Source organism: Felis catus, chromosome F1, assembly GCF_018350175.1.
Source record: "Felis catus isolate Fca126 chromosome F1, F.catus_Fca126_mat1.0, whole genome shotgun sequence".
In the NCBI taxonomy this organism is placed as follows: Eukaryota; Metazoa; Chordata; class Mammalia; order Carnivora; family Felidae; genus Felis; species Felis catus.
Genome location: NC_058384.1, coordinates 32,674,243 through 32,692,396, shown reverse-complemented (window position 1 = coordinate 32,692,396; position 18,154 = coordinate 32,674,243).

The window sequence follows — 18,154 nt, the reverse complement described above, 5'->3', positions numbered from 1 at the left end:
AAATATGTATTGAACACTTAGTGTGTGTGTTCCAAGATGAATTGCATCCCCTCCCAAAATCCATATGTTAAATCACTAACCCCAGTATCTCAGAATGTGACCTAATTCAGAAATGGATTTTCTTTTTGTTGGAAGTATTTTCCAGCAAGTCAGTTTAATTTCAGTATATCTTCTCAACATAACTGCATCATGAATCAAATTGAACCTATACATTTGTATTGGTTGTATATGACAAGTTGTAGGAAGAGATAGCAGAGAAAGAAAATGTGCTCATTTCTTTAGACTGAGTGAATGAACTTACTTTTATAGCAGAGGGTGGAAGGGATGAGACTCACTAAGATTTTCTAGTTGAATTCCTTACTTGATCTTCTGGCTAATTCAAAAGTGCTTTCAGTTTACAGTTTGGTTTGTAAGTTTCCTTAAAGCATGACTGCACATAGTTGTGTATAGATTGCTTAGGATTCAGACACTATAAAACAAGGGTAGGCCGGCCTTTTCATTGAAAATGCTCCCCACTCACAAACTACTGAGGGTCTAAAAAGACATTATCCTAAGACATATGTATCATACAGAAGTCCCAGTGGTTTAGGGTCTGTGAATACATATGGAATTGAAAGTGTTTACCTAAAACAGAAGAACTCTCTAAGCAATGATATGCACGTGTCCTGATGCACAAAGAACCAACAGTTTTTATAAAACACATGAAGTATTTCAGTGTGCACATCTGGAGTAGTATCACTAGACTAGGGGCCTGAAAGTAATTCTACTCCTCTTGGTATTAAGAAATTTCAATTTTGGCATTTGAATCTATACATTCAAAGTCGAGTTGAGAAATGTGATACAGCTATGCTGATAATTCGAGTTAAAACACATTTTCTTTGATTATCTGGATGTTGCAGGCAAATGTAGCAAACTATTAGCAAGAATTATTAGCCAGAGAATTGACTCAATTTTCCACTTCATTTTGCTCATGTAAGCGTGGTCTAAGTCATTGAGTGAGAAATATTCCTAGCAATTAACTACATTTAAAACCTTGGTAAAAAGTCATTTTTATCTAATGGCCAAACATAATAATAACATTTATTCCTTACAAGTGCATGGTTTTGCAATTTACAGGCGTTTCCCTATGTGGTATCTGATTTGATCTGCTCAGATTTGTTTTTAAGGTGGACAGTGGTGAAAAAAAATGAGGAATCTAGAGGTCAAGAGATTTTATGGAGATAACACAATTCAGGATTCATGAGTCCTAGTTCAGAGTTCTTTCCACTATATCAAAGATTAATCTTTTTTTGTGCCATGAGCCTCTTTGGGGATCTACGGAAGCTTTTGGACCCCTTCTCAGAAAAAAATTGTCTTTTTAAAAAATTGTATTTTTAAAGCTCCATAGAATTACAGAGGAAACCAATGATATGAAAATACAGTTATCAAAACATTTTTAAATGTTTGCTACAGTAATACTCGTAGTTCTTTATTAATGCATTAAATATCAAGATACAGGAGCAAATCTAATTCTACCATAATTTCAAAGTAGTGATGAGTGTAAATGATATTTTGAGATATCGACAGCAACTGTAACGCAATATGCAAATATCTGTGGTTTCTATTGGTGACATAGTCACCGATATGGCTACGGATAAGACATTGGGAGTTTCCAACAAATAGTAAGCTAAACAGGGTGTGGCATTAGAGGTTTTTTTTGTTTTTTTTTTATGAAATTTATTGTCAAATTGGTTTCCGTACAACACCCAGTGCTCATCCCAAAAGGCGCCCTCCTCAATACCCATCACCCACCCTCCCCTCCCTCCCACCCCCCCATCAACCCTCAGTTTGTTCTCAGTTTTTAAGAGTCTCTTAGTGGCATTAGAGTTTTGAATTGAATTAACTATTTGATCAGTTTCTGGAGTAATTCAGGAACTCTTGCTGGGTTCTGAATAGTGAACTAGGTGCAGGCAGGGTGACATTGAAAGGTCTGGAACCCAATTTGAATTATCCTCATCCTAGAGGCAGTAAATCTCCATAAGTGTCTGCTGCCATGGCATTTATTCACTTGAGGCATTTATTCATCCTTTCTTTAGATATTCAAAAGCTGGTAATAAAAAATCCAGGGACCAACTGGAAACTAAATTGCAGTTAATTCAAGGAAAAGCTCTCTATCTCAATTGTTGGGTCAGGTTTTTCAAGCCAGAGACATACATTCTACTTCTGGTCGTTCCATTGGTTCTGTCAATAATCTTGGTCAATTCGTGTGTGTGTGTGTGTGTGTGTGTGTGTCAATATTTTTATAGACTTTATTTTTTAGAACAGTTTTAGATTTGCAGAAAAATTGAGAAGGTAGCACAGAGTTCCCATATTCCCTGCACAGTTTCCCCTATTAGTAACACCTCACATTAGTATAGCACATTTGTTACAATTAATGAACAAATTCTGATACATTATAATTAACTAGAGTCCATACTTTATTAACATTTCCTTAGTTTCCACTTACTGTCTTTTTTATGTTCCAGGACACCACATAACATTTAGTCACCCTGTCTCCTTAGGCTCCTTTTGGCTGACAGTTTCTTAGACTTCCCTTATTTTTGATGACCTAGACAGTTTTAAGGATTCCTGGTGTGGTATTTCATATAATGTCACTTAATTGGGATTTTTCCTGATGTTTTTCTCATGACTAGACTGAAGTTATAGGTTTTTGGGAGGAGGATCACAGAGGTGAAGTGCTATTTTCTTTTTTTTTTTTTTAATGTTTATTTATTTTTGAGAGAGAGAGAGAGAGAGAGCATGAGCAAGGGAGGGGCAGAGAGAGAGGAAGACACAGAATCAGAAGCAGGCTCCAGGCTCCAAGCTGTCAGCCCAGAGGTCAATGCAGGGCTCGAACTCACAAACTGTGAGATCATGACCTGAGCTGAAGTCATGTGCTTAACCAACACGGAGCCATCCAGGTGCCCCATAAAGTGCTAGTTTCAATACAATGGATCAAGAATACATGCTATCAACATGACTTATTACTGTTGATGTTGACCTTGAACACCTGGCTGAAGTAGTATTTGCCAGATTACTCCCTGATAATGTTACCCTTTCTTCCTCCTGCCAATTCACTTTTCACATTTATGTAAGTAATCACTGAAGAGAAAGAATTCCCATAAACCAGAGTAATAGAGAAGCAAGTGTCTCTAGAAAAGGTTTTAGGAGATTAGTTAACCCTGACTCTGGTTCCTGTATCCACGCCTTCCTGCACAGATGGGTTTCTGGCTGGCCTACTTTTAAAGATAAAAAAGGAAGAGGACCCCACATTGAAAGAACTCTAAACCCTTGGCAATTGATGTTGCATGGCTCAATCAACAAATCCATAGACTGTCCTAACCATGTGTAAGCTGCTTAGATATGTGCATAGCTCTGAGGCATTTACACCATCTTAAATCATTTCTGGAACAATGTGGTGTATTCATAAATAAATAAATATATGAGTGGAAAGACAAATGACCAAATAAAATGCAAGACATATGACACAGTGGAAGTCAGTCTGAAAAAATTGTATTGGTTATGAGCAGAGAATTTGGATTCATACCATCTAAGTTGATGTTCAGGTCTACCCAAATGACACATACAACTTTAGACAAGCCTTTTAGCCTTTCTAAGCCTCAGTCTCCTTAACTGTAACATGGAGACAGTCATGCCCACTATTAAAAGTTGTATAGGGACACCTGGGTGGCTCAGTCAGTTGAGCATCTGACTCTTGATTTCGGCTCAGGTCATTATCCCAGGGTCATGGGATCAAGCCCCACATCGGGCTCCATGCTGAGTATGGAGCCTACTTAAGATTCTCTCTCAACATGGGGAAGGAAAACAAAAATAAGATAAAAACAGAGAAGAAGACAAACCAAAAGAGATACTTAAATACAAGGAGCAAACTGAGGGTTGCTGGTGGGTGTTGTGTAGGGAGATGGGCTAAATAGGTGATGGGCATTAAGGAGGGCACTTGTTGGGATGAACACTGGGTGTTATATGTAAGTGATAAATCACTCAATTCTATTCCTGAAATCATTATTACACTGTATGTTAACTAACTTGGATTTAAACTTAAAGAATAAAATAAAAAATAAATTAAAAAAAGAAGATTCTCTCTCTCTCCCTCTGCCCCTCTTCCCCCACTCAAGTGCACATGTACATACATACACTCATTTGCTCACTCACGCTGCCTCTCACACTCTCTAAAATAAAAAAAAAATTAGGGGCACCTGGATCGCTGAGCCAGTTAAGTATCTGATTCTCGATTTCAGCTCAGGTCATGATTTCATAGTTTGTGAGATTGAGCCCTGTCTTGGGCTCTGCACTGACAGCATGGAGCCTGCTTGGAATTCTCTCTCCCTCTCTGCCTCTCCCCTGCTCGCGCTTTCTCTCTCTCTCTCTCTCTCTCTCTCTCTCTCTCAAAATAAATAAACTTAAAAAAATGAAAAGTTGTATAAATCAAATAACATTTAGAAAGCATCTGGCATATAGTAGGCCCTCAGGACATATAGCTGTTGTTGCTAGATAGGGAATAATTACACAATCCTGCTTCAGAGTCACTGTAAATTAAATAAGATCTGTTTCAGATGGGTTTGCCTCTGCTGAAACTGAATTTCAGGAACACACTGTATTCTTAGTTTTCTTCCTGCTTCCCACCTTCCTCCGCTCCTTTTTCCCTCCCTTGTTTTTCTCAGATTTCATTACCTCCTTTCTGTTTCCTTAGACTGTCTGTGCCTTCATTTCATTACCTACTGCCAAGCCCCTCTGTTCCACTGATATTTCTGAAGGAGCAGAGCTTCTGAGTGACTGATATGTACTCCTTCTCCCCCAGGTAGTCAGAGAGAGAGGCAGAGAACTGGCAAGAAGGGGGGAAATGTTTCTGTGAGCAGACTTGGATTCCTGCATTTGTTTGTTTTGTTTTAAGTGGTTGCTTTGCTGATCCTATTACTGTAAAGGGTAATGATATTTGGGAATAAAAGTCTATGAATAAGTAATGATAATAGAAGTAAGAACCAGAACTGTGGGATATAAAGCTTGTGTTAAAAATAGTCTGTCGTTTTCAATTCTGCCTACTAAGCCTTTTCCTAGACTGAAAGACACAGAGCTCCAGTGAGAGGAGCAGACAGCATGGGAGTTGTTCCACAACCAACAGGAAACCACGCTCCAGAGCAAACCAGCTTCTCTGTTGTGGTCAAACTCTATCTCCACCACCACCACTAGCTTTCTCTGATACAGGCAATGAAACTTTTTTTTCAAAGCCAAGTAACCAGAATAATGAATATAAAATGTATTGATTTAAGAATGGAAACTATCAAATGAGGGTCTGCTTTGGGAACTTTATATTTCTTAAGATACAGTTATTCTTCCACAGAGCATCCATTGTTATGTACATGGCTATAACAGGCAGGCCACCCAGGGAACCAATTAAAGCCCAGAAATGAGCAAAGTCTGAACCGTAAGGAAATAGGAGAAGAGACTGTGGCTCCAGATGAGAATTCAAATCCTAGCATCTGAGACATCATTCATTTCATTATCTAGAAGACTGGTCAAAGTGAAGTCCTAAAACCTCAGCACAAATGACTGCCAAACCCTGGTTCTAGTGAACTAAGGCAAAACAGACAACTATGTAAGCAAAGGCTCTGTGCTCAAAACAGCCAGCCATCGGTCCAAGAAGACCAGAGCCTTGGACTGTAAGCCAAGGCATTACAACTGATGTGAGCAATTGCTCTGGTGCCAATCGTGGCCCCAGATTTATTTGCTTTAATGGGTAAGGTCACAGGCTCAGGCATTCTCCAGATTCTGCTATTGAACCCAGACACCATGGCCCCTCCTGCCTCCCCTCATCAAACACCAGGAGGATTCTGTTAGGGCAGAACTGCACAAATGGGAAACACCCATCAAATGCAGCAGGAATATTAACTTCACTAGGAAGCCTTTATATGCCATTACTTTAGAAAGGATTCCTTGTTAGTCCTACCATTAAACAATTAAATTGTCAGAAATGAATTCTGTGCATGTGTGTGCAGAGCGTGCGTGTGTGTGCGGGATGTGTAATTTCCCACTCAGGTGATGTCTGCGGCAGGTCTCCTCTCTCTCTGTCTCTTTCTCTGTCTCCTTCTCTCTCTCCACTCCAATTGTGTGCTTTTCCCTTTACACTGTTGAAAATAAATACGTCTTCCTAATGGCATAAGCAGTTTTTGTTATGAACTTTGATATGCCTGTACATTTTATACCACGCAGAAGACAGAAATACAAAATGAAGTGCTCAAACATGAATTTGTCTTTAAGCATTCCCCTGCCAGAACATGATTCCTTATTCCCTTTCCTGACACAGGTTACTGATACAGTCTGTTTACTCTATTAGCATTGTGTACATGGGCATGATACGAAATAGCTCTAAATCAAATCAAGGCTAATGCCTACAGATGGGAAGAATGATCACCACATGCTGTATCTCTTTTATATTTTCCTCCTAATTAGAGCTTTATGTCTTCATAACACTGACTTACTTATCCTAGGTCTCTGTTTATAAATTGTGTGACCCACAATTCAAAATCAATTGATTTTCAAAATCAAACATGCTTATGAAAAGTACACACGTTTCACTTAATCCCAGTATTGATTATTTTAGTAAAGAGACAGTATCATACTTAAAACAAATTGAACAATATTTAATAAATGTAATTAGGATCACACTTAAATCTCTATAATTTTTACATAGCTTAAATTTTTACTTACTTAGATTATATTCTTGCCTTAGTTAGCTATCAAAACTCTTATTTGAGGCTTTAATCTTTTAAAAATGCAAAAAAAAAGAATATCTATACACTAAGATGAAAAGAACTCTAGAAATTACACAGATATAAGGCAAAGGATGAGCCCAAGAAAATACTGCCGATACCTACAAACCTTCCAGCTCCTGAAACAACCATGTTAGATTAATTGTCCATGTGCCAATGCAACTATTAGTCACTTAATAAATGCTTCTTGGGGTGATGGCATAGTATCATAAATATATCCTGCTATTCTAGCAATAAGCCTCATAAAATGTTCAGCTTACCTGTTTTATAACAGTGTACAGATAAGGCAAATAGGAAAGGGAAGAGATTTTGAAATCAAATTATAAGTGGCTACAGTTTCTCCACAAACTGCCCCTCTTTGGGGTCTCATTCTCCTCGGCTTATGTCTTTTTTAACAGGATGACAAAATTATGAATTTTGGAGCCCACCCTTGTTATATAGTGAAATTTATAAATAAGCTCAGTTGGTAGAACATATAACTCTTGATCTAGGGGTCATGAGTTCTAGCCCCATGTTGGGCACAGAGATTACTTAAAAAAGCACATAAAATAAAATAAAATAAATAAAATAAAATAAAATAATAAAACAGGCTTAAGATTAGCTGGGATACACTCTGCTGTCTAGGTCTGCATCCCCTTGCACAACTCTGCATAGCCTCTCTGGGACTTCACCAAAATCTGTGTTCAGGTTTTGGATGAAACACTACGTCTCCTTCCTTAACAAATCATACTTCTGAGCTAGTGCTCTGGCACAGTGTGGACCTATGTGTTTAGATTTGGGGTCAGGAAAAACTGTATAGGCCCTTCCTCCCAATGAAAGCAAATGGGTGGGGAAAATCTCTTTGGAAGAAAACAAAAATAGAACAAAAACAGGTGATATTCCTAGAAAATATTCATATCTTCATTTTTCTTATTTATTTATCATCTCAATTTATTATGTAAGAAGTTTAAACCCACCCCCCAACACACACACACACACACACACACACACACACACACACACACACACACTTTGACCATCCCTTGCTCAGATGGAAGGCTCCTCCCTCCTCCTCTCTGGTTATCCAGGCCCACCCACCTTTTATACCAAACTTATGGACCATCTTTTCTCTGAAGCCTTGGGATAAATGTTGAGGTTGATATACATCCAATTGCCACACTCTTTCAGCTAATACAATATTAACAGCATTAAAAGTATTTCAATAGAAATGTTTATAACTGCAAAAATTACCAACTATGTTAGAAAAACATCTCTTTAGAAATAATTGGTATGTTTGCTGTAAACTGTTCCTACCTATTCACTAATATAGGCCCTCCAAAATAGTACCTTGAACAAGGGACCATATACGTTGTGTGATTTCCATTCAGAAATAATATTTGTTGGCTTGTACTATATCTGAAATCTTGTCATTAATTATTAATCACTTCAATTAAGGTTTATGTCATATTTAGGAGACTCCTGTTAAAACACAGATATCTCTGAAAGATACAACACTCCAAGCTCATTATCAATGATTTATATATTTTCAGAGACTATTTCAGGATTTTCTGATGAATTATCAAATCCCTTTCCACCTGTAATGGTGAATCCATAGCTTCAACCACACCAAGAAGCACAGCATACAGGCATGATTGTATTATGACGTCAGGACACCTAGGAGAGACTGCTTGCTATCCCAAATCTACTATTCCATCCCAAATTTCTTCTTTCAAATTTAAGCCCAAAGGGTCTTTAAAGAAATTTTTTTAATGTTTATTTTTGAGAGAGAAAGAGAGAGAGAGAGCTAGCAGGGGAGGGGCAGAGAGAGAGGGAGACACAGAATCCAAATCAGGCTCCAGGCTCCGAGCTGTCAGCACAGAGCCCGACACAGGGCTCAAACCTAGAAACCCCGAGATCATGACCTGAGCCAAAGTCGGACGCTTAACCAATTGAGCCACCCAGGCGCCCTGCCAAAAGTCTTTTTATATCATTAATACAAATATCCCTGAGGAGTTCACACACTAAGCCAAAATATTATTTCCATCTCTGAATAAATGCATTTATCAGATTTGTCAAGGTGCTAACCTAAACCCCTTACTCTTAAATGCTCTGTAACGTCTTCAACTATTTCATTAAGTCCTAAGACTTCAACCTCAGTAGTTATTGAAATAATACTAAATTTTTATAATTTGCTCTTCAATTCTGTCTTCATCTAGACAAGAACATTCAGCTGTCTACCAGACCCCTCCATCTGTCTATTCCATAAGCACCTCATTCTCAGCATAGCCAGAACCAACACGTTGTATTCCCTTCATTTGTTATGGGTTCACTTAGCCACAGGGTGACTCAATGAGGTACCCCAGAGTCATCTTTCACTCTTCCCTTCCCCACAACCAATCAGTGATTATACCCTAAAGATTCCAACTCTGCGATAGCTCTCATCTGTCTCCTTCCCATCAAGGGCTACTACCCTAACACAAACCAGTGTTTTCCCTCACCTAGACTGTTGGAATAGCTTCCTGACACTGCTTTCCACTGCACGTTACACTTCCTAAAACTTGACTTTGATCCTGGCATTCTCCAGTTCAAACACTTAAAATGTTCCCCACTGATTATTAAATTAAAATCAAACTCATCTCGTTGTTCAACGCTTGTTTTCATATGGCTGCATCTACCTTTGACTTTCACGTACCTTATCACTCTAGTAAAACTGGAATGTTTACTAAAGATGCCCTTTGCTTTCCAACCTATGTTCCTCAAATGGTTTCCTCCACTTGAAATACTTTTCATCTATACCCCATGTCCACCCATTGAGAACCTACTTATCCTTCAAAGTCAACTTCAGATTTTAATTTCTTAAGTAGGTCTTCTGGCTTCTCTCAGCTGGATTTGATTTGTCCCACCACTGAGCTCCCATGGCATCTACTATGCCCTGAATTACTAAATAGTGCCGTTATTTCTATGCCTATCTTTTGCTACTCACAATATTGACAACTCTGTAAGTGTAGGAACAGTATCTTATTCATTTATACTTCACCTGCAGTGCCTAGCTCAATGCTTGTATATAAAATGCACATAATCAGGGGCGCCTGGGTGGCGCAGTCGGTTAAGCGTCCGACTTCAGCCAGGTCACGATCTCGCGGTCCGTGAGTTCGAGCCCCGCGTCAGGCTCTGGGCTGATGGCTCAGAGCCTGGAGCCTGTTTCCGATTCTGTGTCTCCCTCTCTCTCTGCCCCTCCCCCGTTCATGCTCTGTCTCTCTCTGTCCCCAAAATAAATAAATAAATAAATAATAAAAATAAAATAGCAAAAATTTATAAAAAAAAATAAATAAAATAAAATAAAATGCACATAATCATTGAAGTGTTTCTGAGCAAATTTTGAAGTAGGTTTAGAAAGACAGTGGAGGAGTTCCTGGCTTCTGAAAGGGTGGCTTTGCCAAGAAGTGATGTTACAGGATCCTGGAGAGCAATTCTTTACACAATTCGTAATTTTCAGACTGTAGCTTAGGACAAGCATCTTGGCAATGAATGAAAATCTGCACTGGGGGAAAGGAGGGTTGGTCCAGAGCACCACCATCCACTTGGATGAGGTATCGTACTGGGGACCCTCAGGCAGGCAAATCAGCGCAAAACCATTTGGATGCTTGAAGATCTTGGAACATCTTCAGGTCCTGGACTGCTGCAAAGCAGGTAAAAGCACTGGACCAGAGAATTCTAGAAGACACTAAAAGACACAAAGGAGTTAGTGAGAAAACAAACTGCCTGCTGCACCATTCTATATACTATAGACTCTAGTGGCTCTATTTTAGCCTTTGGGATTCTGTACAAATGTGAAACTTGTCAGTCAATAATGCTCAATCAACACATATTTATTGAGTGTTTTCAGTGTGTCAGTCTCTGTGCTGGAGATATAGGGGTGAATAAAAAAGACAAAATCCCTGCCTTCATGGGCCTTAATTTCTAGTAGGCAGAGATAGTAATAAATAGAATAAATATATAAAATATAGAGCCTATTAGAAGGTGATAAATCTTGTGGTCAAAAATAAGATATGGAGATGATTAGAATTTTAAGCAAAGTGGTCAGGTTTTGTTAAGAAGGTGGTTTTTGAGCAAAGACTTGGAAAAGGTAGAATACTGATCTGTGCCACTATCTGGAGAAAGAGAATTCCAGGAAGAAGGAAAAGCCAGTGCAAGTGTCCTGTGGCAATAAGCACAGGCCTGAGTAGCTGGAGACGAGTGAGATCAGAAAAGTAAAGGGAGGGGCATGTGGATGGCTCAGTCGGTTAAACGTCAGACCCTTGATTTAGGCTCAGGTCATGATCTCATGGTTCATGGGATTGAGCTCTGCACTGGGCTTCTTGCTACCAGTGCAGAGCCTGCTTGGGATTCTTTCTCTTCCTTTCCCTCTTTGTCCCTCCCCCGCTCGCACACACATGCGCTCTCTCAATCTCTCTCACAAAATAAATAAATAAACTTAAAAAAATAGTTCTGAAAAGAAAAAAAAAAAAAGAAAAGTAAAGAGATACTTCCAGCCTATGGAGGCCATTGTAAGGATTTGGCTTTTACACTGAATGAAATGAAAGGTCTTAGGAAAAATCTTAGCAAAAGTGACATTGTTTTCTGTTGAGACAGAAAGAGCCAAAGACTGAAGTAGGGAGGCCAGTTAGGAGGCTGTTGGAATATCCCAGGTGAGAGATGGTCACAGTGGATTGGACCAGGGATGATAAAAAACGATCATTCTAGCAAAGCGTTAAGGTTACCAGACAGGAGGTGGGTAGGGGGATGTGTAAAATAGGTAATGGGGATTAAGGAGTGCACTTGCTGTGATAAGCACAGGGTTTTGTGTGGAGGTGTTGAATCACTATATTGTATACCTGAAACTAATATTATGCTGTATGTTAACTAACAGGAATTTAAGTAAAAACCTGAAAAAAATAAATAAGTCTTCAAAGAGTTCAAACCCTTGCTCCATAAAAAAATAAAAATAAAAATAAAATAAAGGTAGAACCTGGAGGATTTTTTGATGTATTAGATGTAGGGCATAAAGGGAAAAAAAAGAGTCAAGGATGACTCCAACATTTTTTGCATGAGCAACTAATAAAATAGTATGGTTTATTAGCTGGAATGGGGAATATTAAGGATGGCAGAGTTGAAGGAGCATAGACAATCAGGGGTTCCGTTTTGGATCTGTAAATCTTGTGATGTCCATTATACATTGAAGAGGAGTCTGGAGATCAAGACTGAGGTTAGGACTGGAGAACTAAATTTGGGGATCATCGGAGTATAAGCGGTATTTGAAGCCATAAGACTGGATGAGATCCACAAGAGAGTGGCTAAAAGATATTGGCAACTTTCAATGGACTGAGCCTAAAGCATTCTAACATTCAGAGGTCATAGAGAAGGTCACCAATAACGTGGGAGGCAAACAGGTGTGTATGTTTGCCATGCAAGCAGGATAAAATGTATTTCAAGGAAGAGAGAGTGATCAGCTCGGTCAAATGCTGCACACAGGTCAAGGAAAATGAGAACCAAGAAAAGGTTTTGGATTCAGCAACATGGAGGTCATTAATGACATGGACAATAACAGTTTCAGTGGATGGAATGGAAAAGCATAATTAGAGAAAGTTTGAGAATAAGAGAAGGGGAATTGGAGAGATTGAATATAGACCCCTGTTTTTGTTGTAAAAAATGTTACACTTTTTTTTTAAAGCCAGTAATTTTGACTTTTTATTAATCCAATTGGGCAGTGTCCACAGTAGTCTGAAAGAGTCAGATTTTACTTGGGAAATCTCCCTTTCAAATGATAAAAAGTTGGGGCACCTGGGTGGCTTAGTTGGTTAAGTGTCTGACTCTTGATTTCGGCTCAGGTCATGGTCTCACAGTTTGTGGAATCGAACCCCACATCAGGGCTGACAGCACAGGGCCTGCTTGAGATTCTCTGTCCCTTTCTCTGCTCCTCTCCCCTGCTCATGCTCTCTCTCTCTCTCTCTCTCTCAAAATAAATAAACTTAAAAAAAATGACAAAAAGTTTTCATGAATGGGTTTCAGTAGTTTTAAGTCTGGCACTCTGTTGACTCTATTCACTGTCTTCAGTGAATTTGCAGTTTAAGATATCTTAAGGTTTATAATCCGATTTCTGTCTTGGAACTTCATACACACATATCTAAAAATTAATGACATCATAGTTTTTGGGTTGGATATTGCAACTCATAAATTACATTTACTCATTTCAAATATTTCATTATTGATTTATAGTTAGTTCTTTTCTTATGCCATAGCCACCACTTATTCACTTAAAATTTTTATTTTTATTTATTTTTTATTGAGGTATTACTGACATACAACATTACATTACTTTCAGGTGTACAACATAATAAGCTGATATTTGTATATATTATGAAATGATCACCACAATAAGTCTAGTTAATATCTGTCACCATACATAATTACAGAAATGTTTTTCTTATAGATGAGAACCTTTAAGATTTACTCTCCAAGCAACTTTCAAATATGTAATGCATTATTACTAACTATAGTCACTATGCTGTACATTACTTCCCCATGACTTTTTATTTTATAACTGGAAGTTTGCATACTTTGATTCCCTTTACCCATTTCACCCACCCCCAGCCCCTAATTCTGACAACCACCAATCAGTTCTCTACATCTATGAGATTGTTTTTTTTTCTTATTCCACATATTAATGAGATCACACAGTATCTCTCTTTCTCTCTCTGATTTATCTTAGTTATCATAAAATCAAGATTCATGCATATTGTTGTGAATGGCAAGATTTCATCTTTTTGTCTGAATAATATTCCAGTATGTGTGTATATCCAGGTTTTTTCCTAAATAGATGTAGAGATTTATAACAGTTTTATTTATTTGTTTGTTTGTTTATGTTAAGTAATCTCTACACACAACATGGATGCTTGAATTCATGACCCTAAGATGAAGAATTGCATACTCTACCCACTGAGCCAGCCAGGTACCCCTATGTCACAGTTTTTTAAATCCATTTATCCATTCATGTGCACTTACATTGTTTCCACATCTTGGCTATTAGAAATAATGCTGCAATGAACATGGGTGTGTCTATATCTTTTCAAGGTAATATTTTCATTTTCTTTGGATAAATACCCAGAAGTGGAATTGCTGGATCATATAGTAGTCATATTTTTTAATTTTTTTTTTGAGGAATCACCATACTCTTTTTCATAGTGGCTGCACTAATTTACATGTACACCAGCGTTGTACAAGGGTTCCCTTTTCTCCACATTCTTGCCAATACTTTTTATTTCTTGTCTTTCTGATAAGTCATTCTAACAAGTGTGAGGTGACATCTCATTGTGGTTTTGATTTGCATTTCCCTGATTATTAGTGATGAGTGGTGTTTCATGTACGCATTAGCCATTTGTACGTCTTCTTTGGAAAAATGTCTATTCAGACCCTCTGTCCATATTTTAATCAAACTGTTTTTTGCTATTGAGTTGTAGGAATTCTTTATATATTTTGGATATTAATCCCTTATCAGGTATAGGATTTGCAAATAATTTCTTCCATTCAGTAGGTTGCCTTTCATTTTGTTGATGGTTTCTTTTGCTTTGAAGAAGCTTTTTAATTTGAGGTAGTCCCACTTGTTGATTTTTGCTTTTGTTGCCTCTGCTCTTGGTATCAAATCCAAAAAAATCATTGCCAAGATCAATGTAAAGGAGATTGCCACCTATGTTTTCTTCTAGAAATTTATGGTTTCAGGTCTTACATTCAAATACTTAATCCATATTCAATTAATTTTTGTATATGGTGTAAGATAGCGATCCAGTTTCATTCTTTTGCATTTTGCTGTCTTATTTTTCCAAAATCGTTTATTAAAAAGACTACTTTCTACATTGTATATTCTCCTGTGTTGTAAATTAATTGACTATATAGGTATGGGTTTATTTCTGGGCCCTCTATTCTGTTCCATTAATCCATGTGTCTGTTTTTAATGCCAATACCATACTGTTTTGATTACTATAGCTTTGTAATATAGTTTGAAATCGGGGAACATGGTGCCTCCAGCTTTGTTCTTTCTCAAGATTGTTTTGACTATTTCGGTTCTTTTGTAGTTCCATATGAATTTTAGAATTGTTTGTTTCAGTTCTATTTAAAAAATGCCACTGGAAGTTTGATAAGGATTGCATTGAATCTGTTCATTCCTTTGGATAGTACGGACATCTTAACAATATTGATTCTTCCAATCTATGAGCACAGAATATCTTTCCATTAATTTGGGTGTTCTTCAGTTTCCTTTATAAATATCTTATAGTTTTCAGTGATCTTTCACCTCTTTGGCTACATTTATTCCTAAGTATTTTATTCCTTTTGGTGCAGTTATAAATCAGATTGTTTTCTTTTTAAAAAAATTTTTTTTCAACGTTTATTTATTTTTGGGACAGAGAGAGACAGAGCATGAACGGGGGAGGGGCAGAGAGAGAGGGAGACACAGAATCGGAAACAGGCTCCAGGCTCCGAGCCATCAGCCCAGAGCCTGACGCGGGGCTCGAACTCACGGACCGCGAGATCGTGACCTGGCTGAAGTCGGACGCTTAACTGACTGCGCCACCCAGGCACCCCCAGATTGTTTTCTTAATTTCTCTGATAGTTTGTTATTAGTGCATAGAAATGTGCCCAATTTCTGTATGTTGATTATCCTTCAACTTTACTGAATTCATTTATTAATTCCCATAATTTTTTGGTGACATCTTTGAAGTTTTCTATATATAATATCATGTCATCTGCAAATAGTGAGTTTTACTTCTTCCTTTCCAATTTGGATGTCTTTTCTTTCTTTTACTTACCTAATTGCTGTGGCTAGGATTTCCAATTCTATGTTGAATAAATTGGTGACAATGAGCATCCTTGTCTTGTTCCTGATCTTAGAGTATGATGTTATCAATGGGCTTCTCATATATGGTCTCATACTGCATTGAGGTACATTCACTCTATACCCATTTTCTTAATAATTTTTGTCATAAATGGATATTTCATTTTCTCAAATGCTTTTTTTGCATCTATTGAAATGATCATATGATTTCATCCTTCATTTTGTTAATGTGTATCATGTTGATTGATTTGTGGATATTGAACCATCCTTGCATCCCTGGAATAAACCTCATTTGATCATGATGTATGGTCCATTTATTGCATTGTTGAATTTTGTTTACTGATATTTTGTTGAGGATTTTTTTCATCTATGCTCATCAGGAATATTGACTTGTAATTTTCCTTTCTTGTGGTGTCCTTGTGTGGTTTTGGTATCAAGGTAATACTGGCCTTGTAAAATGGGTCTGTAAGTGTTTTTTCCTTTTATTTTTCAGTACAGTTTGAGAAAGATTTATGTTAGTTCTTTGTTTGGTTGTTTTAAAATTTTTTTTGTTTACTTTTTTGAGAGAGAGACAGAGCATGAGTGGGGGAGGGGCAAAGACAGAGGGAGACACAGAATCTGAAGCAGGTTCCAGTCTCTAAGCTGTCAGCACAGAGCCCAACATGGGGCTCAAACTCACAAACCATGAGATCATGACCTGAGCTGAAGTCAGACACCCAACCGACTGAGCCACCCAGGCACCCCTTATGTTAGTTCTTTGAATGTTTGGTATAATTCACTGATGAAGCCATCTGGTCCAGGACTTTTTTTATTTGTAGGGAGTTTTTAAATTACTGATTCAATCTCCTTAATAGTAATTGGTACATCCACATTTTCTAATTCTTCATGATTTAGTCTTGGAAGATTGTAAGTTTCTAGGAATTTATCCATTTCTTCTAGGTTGTCCAATTTGTTGGCATACATTTTTCATAGTAGTCTCTTTTGATCCTTTGTATTTCTGTGGTATCAATTGTAATGTCTCCTTTTCATTTCTGATTTTATTTATTTGGGCCCTCTCTCTTTTTTTCTTGGTGAATCTAGCAAAATGTTTGTCTTTTTTTTTCTTTTTTATCTTTTCAAAGAAACAGCTCTTGGTTTCATTGATCTTTTTTATTGTCTTTTTGTCTCTATTTCATTTATTTTTGCTCTGGTCTTGTTATTTCTTTTCTTCCATCTTTGGGCTTCATTTGTTCTTCTTTTTCTAGTTTCTTGAGGTAGATATAAAGGTAGCTTGTTGATTTGATATTTTTCTTATTTTTTGAGGTAAGCATTTATCGCTGTGAAATTGCCTCTCTTCCTATAATTTTGGTATGTTGTATTTTCGTTTTCATTTGTCACAAGGTACTTTTTGATATTGCTTTTGATTTCTTTATTGACCCACTGGTTTTTCAATAGCATGTTGCTTATTCTTTACATATTCGTGAATTTTCCAATTTTCTTCTTATAACTGAGAAACCCCCTAGTTTCAAACCATTGTGGTCAGAAAAGATACTTGATATGATTTTAATCTTCTTAAATTTGTCAGGCTTGTTTTGTGGCTTAACATATGTTCTATCATGGAGAATGTTCCATGTGCACTTGAGAAGACTGTGTATTCTGCTACTTTTGGATAGAATATTCTGTATGTATCTGTTAAGTCTCTCTGGTCTAATGTGTCATTTAAAACCAATGTTTCCTTACTGATTTTCTGGCTGAATGATCTATCCATTGATGTAAGTGGGGTATTAAATTTCCTTACTATTATTGTATTACTGCTTATTTCTCCCTTTAGGTATGTTAAGATTAATTTATATATTTAGGTGCTCTTTTGTTTACATAGATATTTACAATTATTACATCTTTTGTTGGATTGATCTCTTTATCATTACGTAATGCCCTTCTTTTTGTTTCTTGTTGTCTTTGCTTTAAAGTCTATTTAGTCTGATGTAAATTCAGCTACCCCAGCTTTCTTTTGGTTTTCATTGCATGGGATTTATTTTTCCATCTGTTCACTTTCAGTCTGTGTGTGTCTTTAGATCTGGTTTCTTATAGGCAGCATATAGATGAGTTTGGTTTTTTATCCATTCAGCTACTCCATGTCTTTTGACTGGAGAATTTAGTCCATTTACATTTAAAGTACTTTTTGATAGGTTTGTACTTATTGCATTTTGTTGATTTCTGGCTGTTTTGTAGTTTCTCTCTTCCTTTCTTCTTCTCTTGATCTCTTCCTTTGTGGTTTGATGATTTTCTTTAGTGTTATGCTTAGATTCCTTTCTCATTATCTTTTGTGTATCTACTATAGTTTTTTGCTTCACTTAGACTCATAACAGTGTATAGATCTTTCTCTAATTATAATAGGGTTACATCTCAATAACCCAATATGAAGTTGAAAGTATTATTAATTGAAAATGCATTTCATACACCTAACCTACCAAATATCATAGCTTAGCCTATCCTACCTTAAACATGTTCAGAACACTTCCAT